General features: G+C 49.2%; 1 protein-coding gene across 1 annotated transcript in view; it reads right to left on the reverse strand.

Moving 5' to 3' along the window:
• The window catches only part of ints15 (integrator complex subunit 15), a 52,832-nt gene extending 45,800 nt beyond the window's left edge, over positions 1–7,032 (reverse strand). Inside the window, exon 1 of the mRNA XM_065003450.1 lies at positions 6,935–7,032. The gene's annotated coding sequence lies outside the window, so the exon portion shown is untranslated. The remainder of the gene's footprint in view (positions 1–6,934) is intronic.
• Positions 7,033–11,371: the final 4,339 nt, after the last annotated feature.

Genomic DNA, 11,371 nt, shown 5'->3' on the forward strand with positions numbered 1-11,371 from the left:
GAACACACAGTAACACACTCATCGTCAGGTCCCTGAAACATCAGAACACACAGTAACACACTCATCGTCAGGTCCCTGAAACATCAGAACACACAGTAACACACTCATCGTCAGGTCCCTGAAACATCAGAACACACAGTAACACACTCATCGTCAGGTCCCTGAAACATCAGAACACACAGTAACACACTCATCGTCAGGTCCCTGAAACATCAGAACACACAGTAACACACTCATCGTCAGGTCCCTGAAACATCAGAACACACAGTAACACACTCATCGTCATGTCCCTGAAACATCAGAACACACAGTAACACACTCATCATCAGGTCCCTGAGACATCAGAACACACAGTAACACACTCATCATCAGGTCCCTGAGACATCAGAACACACAGTAACACACTCATCATCAGGTCCCTGAGACATCAGCACACACAGTAACACACTCATCATCAGGTCCCTGAGACATCAGAACACACAGTAACACACTCATCATCAGGTCCCTGAGACATCAGAACACACAGTAACACACTCATCATCAGGTCCCTGAGACATCAGAACACACAGTAACACACTCATCATCAGGTCCCTGAAACATCAGAACACACAGTAACACACTCATCATCAGGTCCCTGAAACATCAGAACACACAGTAACACACTCATCAGGTCCCTGAGACATCAGAACACACAGTATCACACTCATCATCAGGTCCCTGAAACATCAGAACACACAGTAACACACTCATCATCAGGTCCCTGAAACATCAGAACACACAGTAACACACTCATCATCAGGTCCCTGAAACATCAGAACACACAGTAACACACTCATCATCAGGTCCCTGAAACATCAGAACACACAGTAACACACTCATCATCAGGTCCCTGAGACATCAGAACACACAGTAACACACTCATCATCAGGTCCCTGAAACATCAGAACACACAGTAACACACTCATCATCAGGTCCCTGAAACATCAGAACACACAGTAACACACTCATCATCAGGTCCCTGAAACATCAGAACACACAGTAACACACTCATCATCAGGTCCCTGAAACATCAGAACACACAGTAACACACTCATCATCAGGTCCCTGAAACATCAGAACACACAGTAACACACTCATCATCAGGTCCCTGAAACATCAGAACACACAGTAACACACTCATCATCAGGTCCCTGAAACATCACAACACACTCATCATCAGATCTTACATAGCAAAGCATTGATAAACTCGATGGAACAGTGTTTTAAAACTTCACTTGCTGCACTTAGCTAGCTAGTCTATCTGCCAGCCATCACTCAGGGAGCTAGCTCAGGTCTATCTGCCAGCCATCACTGAGGGGAGCTAGCTAACACAGCAGCTCAGGTCCCGTATCTGCCAGCCATCACTCAGGGGAGCTCAGCTAACAACGTATCTGCCAGCCATCACTCAGGGGAGCTAGCTAGCGTATCTGCCAGCCATCACTGAGGGGAGCTAGCTAGCTAGCTAGCGTATCTGCCAGCCATCACTCAGGGGAGCTATCTAGCTAGCTAGCGTATCTGCCAGCCATCACTCAGGGGAGCTATCTGCCAGCCATCACTCAGGGGAGCTATCTGCCAGCCATCACTCAGGGGAGCTATCTGCCAGCCATCACTCAGGGGAGCTATCTGCCAGCCATCACTCAGGGGAGCTATCTGCCAGCCATCACTCAGGGGAGCTATCTGCCAGCCATCACTCAGGGGAGCTATCTGCCAGCCATCACTCAGGGGAGCTATCTGCCAGCCATCACTCAGGGGAGCTATCTGCCAGCCATCACTCAGGGGAGCTATCTGCCAGCCATCACTCAGGGGAGCTAGCTAGTGTATCTGCCAGCCATCACTCAGGGGAGCTATCTGCCAGCCATCAGTCAGGGGAACTATCTAGCTAGCTAGTGTATCTGCCAGCCATCACTCAGGGGAGCTATCTAGCTAGCTAGTGTATCTGCCAGTCATCACTCAGGGGAGCTATCTAGCTAGCTAGTGTATCTGCCAGCCATCAGCCAGGGGAACTATCTAGCTAGCTAGTGTATCTGCCAGCCATCACTCAGGGGAGCTATCTGCCAGCCATCAGTCAGGGGAACTATCTAGCTAGCTAGTGTATCTGCCAGCCATCACTCAGGGGAGCTATCTAGCTAGCTAGTGTATCTGCCAGTCATCACTCAGGGGAGCTATCTAGCTAGCTAGTATATCTGCCAGCCATCAGTCAGGGGAGCTATCTGCCAGCCATCAGTCAGGGGAACTATCTAGCTAGCTAGTGTATCTGCCAGCCATCACTCAGGGGAGCTATCTAGCTAGCTAGTGTATCTGCCAGTCATCACTCAGGGGAGCTATCTAGCTAGCTAGTGTATCTGCCAGCCATCAGCCAGGGGAACTATCTAGCTAGCTAGTGTATCTGCCAGCCATCACTCAGGGAGCTATCTGCCAGCCATCAGTCAGGGGAACTATCTAGCTAGCTAGTGTATCTGCCAGCCATCACTCAGGGGAGCTATCTAGCTAGCTAGTGTATCTGCCAGTCATCACTCAGGGGAGCTATCTAGCTAGCTAGTGTATCTGCCAGTCATCACTCAGGGGAGCTATCTAGCTAGCTAGTGTATCTGCCAGCCATCAGCCAGGGGAACTATCTAGCTAGCTAGTGTATCTGCCAGCCATCACTCAGGGGAGCTATCTGCCAGCCATCAGTCAGGGGAACTATCTAGCTAGCTAGTGTATCTGCCAGCCATCACTCAGGGGAGCTATCTAGCTAGCTAGTGTATCTGCCAGTCATCACTCAGGGGAGCTATCTAGCTAGCTAGTATATCTGCCAGCCATCAGTCAGGGGAACTAGCTAACTAGCTAGTGTATCTGCCAGCCATCAGTCAGGGGAACTATCTAGCTAGCTAGTGTATCTGCCAGCCATCACTCAGGGGAGCTATCTAGCTAGCTAGTGTATCTGCCAGGCATCAGTCAGGGGAACTAGCTAACTAGCTAGTGTATCTGCCAGCCATCAGTCAGGGGAGCTATCTAGCTAGCTAGTGTATCTGCCAGCAATCACTCAGGGGAGCTAGCTAGTATATCTGCCAGCCATCACTCAGGGGAGCTATCTAGCTAGCTAGTGTATCTGCCAGCAATCACTCAGGGGAGCTAGCTAGTATATCTGCCAGCCATCACTCAGGGGAGCTAGCTAGCTAGCTAGTGTATCTGCCAGCCATCACTCAGGGAAGCTATCTGCCAGCCATCACTCAGGGGAGCTATCTGCCAGCCATCACTCAGGGGAGCTATCTAGCTAGCTAGTGTATCTGCCAGCCATCACTCTGGGGAGCTATCTGCCAGCCATCACTCAGGGGAGCTATCTAGCTAGCTAGTCTATCTGCTAGCCATCACTAAGGGGAGCTATCTGCCAGCCATCAGTCAGGGGAACTATCTAGCTAGCTAGTGTATCTGCCAGCCATCACTAAGGGGAACTATCTAGCTAGCTAGTGTATCTGCCAGCCATCACTCAGGGGAACTATCTAGCTAGCTAGTGTATCTGCCAGCCATCACTCAGGGGAGCTATCTAGCTAGCTAGTGTATCTGCCAGCCATCACTCAGGGGAGCTATCTAGCTAGCTAGTGTATCTGCCAGTCATCACTCAGGGGAGCTAGCTAACTAGCTAGTGTATCTGCCAGTCATTACTCAGGGGAGCTATCTAGCTAGCTAGTATATCTGCCAGTCATCAGTCAGGGGAACTAGCTAACTAGCTAGTGTATCTGCCAGCCATCAGTCAGGGGAACTAGCTAACTAGCTAGTGTATCTGCCAGCCATCAGTCAGGGGAGCTATCTAGCTAGCTAGTGTATCTGCCAGCCATCACTCAGGGGAGCTAGCTAGTATATCTGCCAGCCATCACTCAGGGAAGCTATCTGCCAGCCATCACTAAGGGGAGCTATCTGCCAGCCATCACTAAGGGGAGCTATCTGCCAGCCATCAGTCAGGGGAGCTATCTAGCTAGCTAGTGTATCTGCCAGCCATCAGTCAGGGGAGCTATCTAGCTAGCTAGTGTATCTGCCAGTCATCACTCAGGGGAGCTAGCTAGTGTATCTGCCAGCCATCACTCAGGGGAGCTAGCTAGTGTATCTGCCAGCCATCACTCAGGGGAGCTATCTAGCTAGCTAGTGTATCTGCCAGTCATCACTCAGGGGAGCTATCTGCCAGCCATCAGTCAGGGGAACTAGCTAACTAGCTAGTGTATCTGCCAGCCATCAGTCAGGGGAACTATCTAGCTAGCTAGTGTATCTGCCAGCCATCACTCAGGGGAGCTAGCTAGTGTATCTGCCAGCCATCACTCAGGGGAGCTATCTAGCTAGCTAGTGTATCTGCCAGCCATCAGTCAGGGGAACTATCTAGCTAGCTAGTGTATCTGCCAGCCATCACTCAGGGGAGCTATCTGCCAGCCATCAGTCAGGGGAACTATCTAGCTAGCTAGTGTATCTGCCAGCCATCAGTCAGGGGAGCTATCTAGCTAGCTAGTGTATCTCCCAGCCATCACTCAGGGGAGCTATCTAGCTAGCTAGTGTATCTGCCAGCCATCACTCAGGGGAGCTATCTAGCTAGCTAGTGTATCTGCCAGCCATCACTCAGGGGAGCTATCTAGCTAGCTAGTGTATCTGCCAGTCATCACTCAGGGGAGCTATCTAGCTAGCTAGTGTATCTGCCAGTCATCACTCAGGGGAGCTATCTAGCTAGCTAGTGTATCTGCCAGCCATCAGTCAGGGGAACTAGCTAACTAGCTAGTGTATCTGCCATCCATCAGTCAGGGGAACTATCTAGCTAGCTAGTGTATCTGCCAGCCATCACTCAGGGGAGCTATCTAGCTAGCTAGTGTATCTGCCAGCCATCAGTCAGTGGAACTAGTTAACTAGCTAGTGTATCTGCCAGCCATCACTCAGGGGAGCTATCTAGCTAGCTAGTGTATCTGCCAGTCATCACTCAGGGGAGCTATCTGCCAGCCATCAGTCAGGGGAACTAGCTAACTAGCTAGTGTATCTGCCAGCCATCAGTCAGGGGAACTATCTAGCTAGCTAGTGTATCTGCCAGCCATCACTCAGGGGAGCTAGCTAGTGTATCTGCCAGCCATCACTCAGGGGAGCTATCTAGCTAGCTAGTGTATCTGCCAGCCATCAGTCAGGGGAACTATCTAGCTAGCTAGTGTATCTGCCAGCCATCACTCAGGGGAGCTATCTGCCAGCCATCAGTCAGGGGAACTATCTAGCTAGCTAGTGTATCTGCCAGCCATCAGTCAGGGGAGCTATCTAGCTAGCTAGTGTATCTGCCAGCCATCACTCAGGGGAGCTATCTAGCTAGCTGGTGTATCTGCCAGCCATCAGTCAGGGGAACTAGCTAACTAGCTAGTGTATCTGCCATCCATCAGTCAGGGGAACTATCTAGCTAGCTAGTGTATCTGCCAGCCATCACTCAGGGGAGCTATCTAGCTAGCTAGTGTATCTGCCAGCCATCAGTCAGTGGAACTAGTTAACTAGCTAGTGTATCTGCCAGCCATCAGTCAGGGGAGCTATTTAGCTAGCTAGTGTATCTGCCAGCCATCAGTCAGGGGAACTATCTAGCTAGCTAGTGTATCTGCCAGCCATCACTCAGGGGAGCTATCTGCCAGCCATCAGTCAGGGGAACTATCTAGCTAGCTAGTGTATCTGCCAGCCATCAGTCAGGGGAGCTATCTAGCTAGCTAGTGTATCTGCCAGCCATCACTCAGGGGAGCTATCTAGCTAGCTAGTGTATCTGCCAGCCATCACTCAGGGGAGCTATCTAGCTAGCTGGTGTATCTGCCAGCCATCAGTCAGGGGAACTAGCTAACTAGCTAGTGTATCTGCCAGCCATCAGTCAGGGGAACTAGCTAACTAGCTAGTGTATCTGCCAGCCATCACTCAGGGGAGCTATCTGCCAGCCATCAGTCAGGGGAACTATCTAGCTAGCTAGTGTATCTGCCAGTCATCACTCAGGGAGCTATAGCTAGCTAGTGTATCTGCCAGTCATCACTCAGGGGAGCTATCTAGCTAGCTAGTGTATCTGCCAGTCATCACTCAGGGGAGCTATCTAGCTAGCTAGTGTATCTGCCAGTCATCACTCAGGGGAGCTATCTAGCTAGCTAGTGTATTTGCCAGTCATCACTCAGGGGAGCTATCTAGCTAGCTAGTGTATTTGCCAGTCATCACTCAGGGGAGCTATCTAGCTAGCTAGTGTATCTGCCAGCCATCAGTCAGGGGAACTATCTAGCTAGCTAGTGTATCTGCCAGCCATCAGTCAGGGGAACTATCTAGCTAGCTAGTGTATCTGCCAGTCATCAGTCAGGGGAACTATCTAGCTAGCTAGTGTATCTGCCAGTCATCAGTCAGGGGAACTATCTAGTGTATCTGCCAGTCATCAGTCAGGGGAGCTATCTAACTAGCTAGTGTATCTGCCAGTCATCAGTCAGGGGAGCTAGCTAGTGTGTCTGCCAGTCATCAGTCAGGGGAGCTATCCAGTATAGTGAACCAGAATCTGTCCGTACAGGAGAAGTTGAACATGCAGATCCTTCTTAATGCCCAGGAAGCCGCCATTCAACTTGGACCAGCTATTCAAGCTGAAAAATGTGAAGATGTTTGGCACTCATACCACCAAATAACGGAGGTACGCTAAACAACTAGTCATTACTGTCATCCCAAAACGGCCAAAAAGGCATCCCAACCAATATACAGACCAATATACAGACTCCATGTTGTGTCCCAAAACTACAATACTCTGCTTAACAAGCAAACCACGGAAAGAGGCGAGTTATAGTCGGTTTGTTTGTATCCTAGAAACTAACTAGCTATGGTTGCTGTTGTTTGCTCTATTACAACGGGTTTGTGTAACTACGCGAGTTACGCAGTTAATATAGAAACGCTTTCTTACCTTGAAAGAGAAGATATTTTAAAGCGACAGGGTGCATGCGCCACTGTTTACACTTTCAACTACGGAAACCCATGAAGTACAAACAGAGGACAACTGCCCCGTCCGTCACAACGCATTTGGTTCTGTTCTGATGGGGGTTTATCAGCATTCAACGTTTGATTGTGTTAGTTGGTACTGAACCAGAAAACACACTGAGTATGATGACAGATAGTTCTACATTTAACTGACTTGACCTCGAGTGGAAACTAATGGGCTGCTGGCTGCTTAACCAAATGGATATATGGGTTTATCTAAAAATCAATTCAAATTGTATTGGTCCATACACATATTTAGCAGATGTTGTGTAATATCTAACAATTCACAAGAATACACACAAATAGTTTGAGAACATTTCTCTCCACCTCTCTGTTCATCTCCTCTCCTAGGTGAGAGTATTGTTTGCTTGGAATTATCTCTCAGTTGAGAGGAATAAGGAGAGGAGACGAGGGGAATAAGGAGAGGAGACGAGGGGAATAAGGAGAGGAGACGAGGGGAATAAGGAGAGGAGACGAGGGGAATAAGGAGAGGAGACGAGGGGAATAAGGAGATAAATCAAATTCAACTTTATTTGTCACATGCGCCGAATACAACAAGAGTAGACTTTACCGTGAAATGCTGACTATACAAGCTCTTAACCAACAGTTCAAGAAGAGGTAAGAAAATATCTACCAAATAAACTAAAGTAAAAAATTATAAAAAGTAAAACAATAAAATAACAATAACGAGGCTTTATACAGGGGGTACCGGTACAGAGTCAATGTGGAGGCTATATACAGGGGGTACCGGTACAGAGTCAATGTGGAGGCTATATACAGGGGGTACCGGTACAGAGTCAATATGGAGGCTATATACAGGGGGTACCGGTACAGAGTCAATGTGGAGGCTATATACAGGGGGTACCGGTACAGAGTCAATGTGGAGGCTATATACAGGGGGTACCGGTACAGAGTCAATGTGGAGGCTATATACAGGGGGTACTGGTACAGAGTCCATGTGGAGGCTATATACAGGGGGTACCGGTAACGAGTCAATGTGGAGGATATATACAGGGGGTACCAGTACAGAGTCCATGTGGAGGCTATATACAGGGTGTTACGGTACAGAGTCAATGTGGAGGCTATATACAGGGGGTACCGGTACAGAGTCAGTGTGGAGGCTATATACAGGGGGCACCGGTACAGAGTCAATGTGGAGGCTATATACAGGGGGCACCGGTACAGAGTCAATGTGGAGGCTTTATACAGGGGGTACCGGTACAGAGTCAATGTGGAGGCTTTATACAGGGGGTACCAGTACAGAGTCAATGTGGAGGCTATATACAGGGGGTACTGGTACAGAGTCAATGGGGAGGCTATATACAGGGGGGTACCGGTACAGAGTCAATGTGGAGGCTATATACAGGGTGTTACGGTACAGAGTCAATGTGGAGGCTATATACAGGGGGGTACCGGTACAGAGTCAGTGTGGAGGCTATATACAGGGGGTACTGGTACAGAGTCAATGGGGAGGCTATATACAGGGGGTACTGGTACAGAGTCAATGGGGAGGCTATATACAGGGGGTACTGGTACAGAGTCAATGTGGAGGCTATATACAGGGGGTATCGGTACAGAGTCAATGTGGAGGCTATATACAGGGGGTACTGGTACAGAGTCAATGGGGAGGCTATATACAGGGGGTACTGGTACAGAGTCAATGTGGAGGCTATATACAGGGGGTATCGGTACAGAGTCAATGTGGAGGCTATATACAGGGGGTACCGGTACAGAGTCAATGTGGAGGCTATATACAGGGGGGTACAGGTACAGAGTCAATGTGGAGGCTATATACAGGGGTTACAGGTACAGAGTCAATGTGGAGGCTATATACAGGGTATTACGGTACAGAGTCAATGTGGAGGCTATATACAGGGTATTACGGTACAGAGTCAATGTGGAGGCTATATACAGGGGGTTCCGGTACAGAGTCAATGTGGAGGCTATATACAGGGGGTACCGGTACAGAGTCAATGTGGAGGCTTTATACAGGGGGTACCGGTACAGAGTCAATGTGGAGGCTATATACAGGGGGTACCGGTACAGAGTCAATGTGGAGGCTATGTACAGGGGGTACCGGTACAGAGTCAATATGGAGGCTATATACAGGGGGTACAGGTACAGAGTCAATGTGGAGGCTATATACAGGGGGTACCGGTACAGAGTCAATATGGAGGCTATATACAGGGGGTACCAGTACAGAGTCAATATGGAGGCTATATACAGGGGGTACCAGTACAGAGTCAATGTGGAGACTATATACAGGGGGTACCAGTACAGAGTCAATGTGGAGGCTATATACAGGGGGTACCAGTACAGAGTCAATGTGGAGACTATATACAGGGGGTACCGGTACAGAGTCAATGTGGAGGCTATATACAGGGGTACCAGTACAGAGTCAATGTGGAGGCTATATACAGGGGGTACCAGTACAGAGTCAATGTGGAGACTATATACAGGTGGTACCGGTACAGAGTCAATGTGGAGGCTATATACAGGGGGTACCGGTACAGAGTCAATGTGGAGGCTATATACAGGGGGCACCGGTACAGAGTCAGTGTGGAGGCTATATACAGGGGGTACCGGTACAGAGTCAATGTGGAGGCTATATATAGGGGGTACCGGTACAGAGTCAATGTGGAGGCTATATACAGGAGGTACCGGTACAGAGTCAATGTGGAGGCTATATACAGGGGGTACCAGTACAGAGTCAATGTGGAGACTATATACAGGGGGTACCGGTACAGAGTCAATGTGGAGGCTATATTATACAGGGGGGTACAGGTACAGAGTCAATGTGGAGGATATATACAGGGGGGTACAGGTACAGAGTCAATGTGGAGGCTATATACAGGGGGTACCGGTACAGAGTCAATGTGGAGGCTATATACAGGGGGGTACAGGTACAGAGTCAATGTGGAGGATATATACAGGGGGTACCGGTACAGAGTCAATGTGGAGGCTATATACAGGGGGTACGGTACAGAGTCAATGTGGAGGCTATATACAGGGGGGTACAGGTACAGAGTCAATGTGGAGGATATATACAGGGGGTACCGGTACAGAGTCAATGTGGAGGCTATATACAGGGGGTACCGGTACAGAGTCAATGTGGAGGCTATATACAGGGGGTCATGGTACAGAGTCAATGTGGAGGCTATATACAGGGGGTACCGGTACAGAGTCAATGTGGAGGCTATATACAGGGGGTACCAGTACAGAGTCAATATGGAGGCTATATACAGGGGGTACCGGTACAGAGTCAATGTGGAGGCTATATACAGGGGGTACCGGTACAGAGTCAATGTGGAGGCTATATTATACAGGGGGGTACAGGTACAGAGTCAATGTGGAGGATATATACAGGGGGGTACAGGTACAGAGTCAATGTGGAGGCTATATACAGGGGGTACCGGTACAGAGTCAATGTGGAGGCTATATACAGGGGGGTACAGGTACAGAGTCAATGTGGAGGATATATACAGGGGGTACCGGTACAGAGTCAATGTGGAGGCTATATACAGGGGGTACCGGTACAGAGTCAATGTGGAGGCTATATACAGGGGGGTACAGGTACAGAGTCAATGTGGAGGATATATACAGGGGGTACCGGTACAGAGTCAATGTGGAGGCTATATACAGGGGGTACCGGTACAGAGTCAATGTGGAGGCTATATACAGGGGGTCATGGTACAGAGTCAATGTGGAGGCTATATACAGGGGGTACCGGTACAGAGTCAATGTGGAGGCTATATACAGGGGGTACCAGTACAGAGTCAATATGGAGGCTATATACAGGGGGTACCGGTACAGAGTCAATGTGGAGGCTATATACAGGGGGTACCGGTACAGAGTCAATGTGGAGGCTATATACAGGGTGTACTGGTACAGAGTCAATGTGGAGACTATATACAGGGGGTACCAGTACAGAGTCAATGTGGAGACTATATACAGGGGGTACCGGTACAGAGTCAATGTGGAGGCTATATACAGGGGTACTAGTACAGAGTCAATGTGGAGGCTATATACAGGGGGTACCGGTACAGAGTCAATGTGGAGGCTATATACAGGGGGTACCGGTACAGAGTCAATGTGGAGGCTATATACAGGGGGTACCGGTACAGAGTCAATGTGGAGGCTATATACAGGGGGTACCGGTACAGAGTCAATGTGGAGGCTATATACAGGGGGTACCGGTACAGAGTCAATGTGGAGGCTTTTTACAGGGGGTACCGGTACAGAGTCAATGTGGAGACTATATACAGGGAGTACCGGTACAGAGTCAATGTGGAGGCTATATACAGGGGATACCGGTACAGAGTCAATATGGAGGCTATATACAGGGTGTTACGGTACAGAGTCA

This window comes from Oncorhynchus nerka, linkage group LG18 (assembly GCF_034236695.1).
Source record: "Oncorhynchus nerka isolate Pitt River linkage group LG18, Oner_Uvic_2.0, whole genome shotgun sequence".
In the NCBI taxonomy this organism is placed as follows: domain Eukaryota; kingdom Metazoa; phylum Chordata; class Actinopteri; order Salmoniformes; family Salmonidae; genus Oncorhynchus; species Oncorhynchus nerka.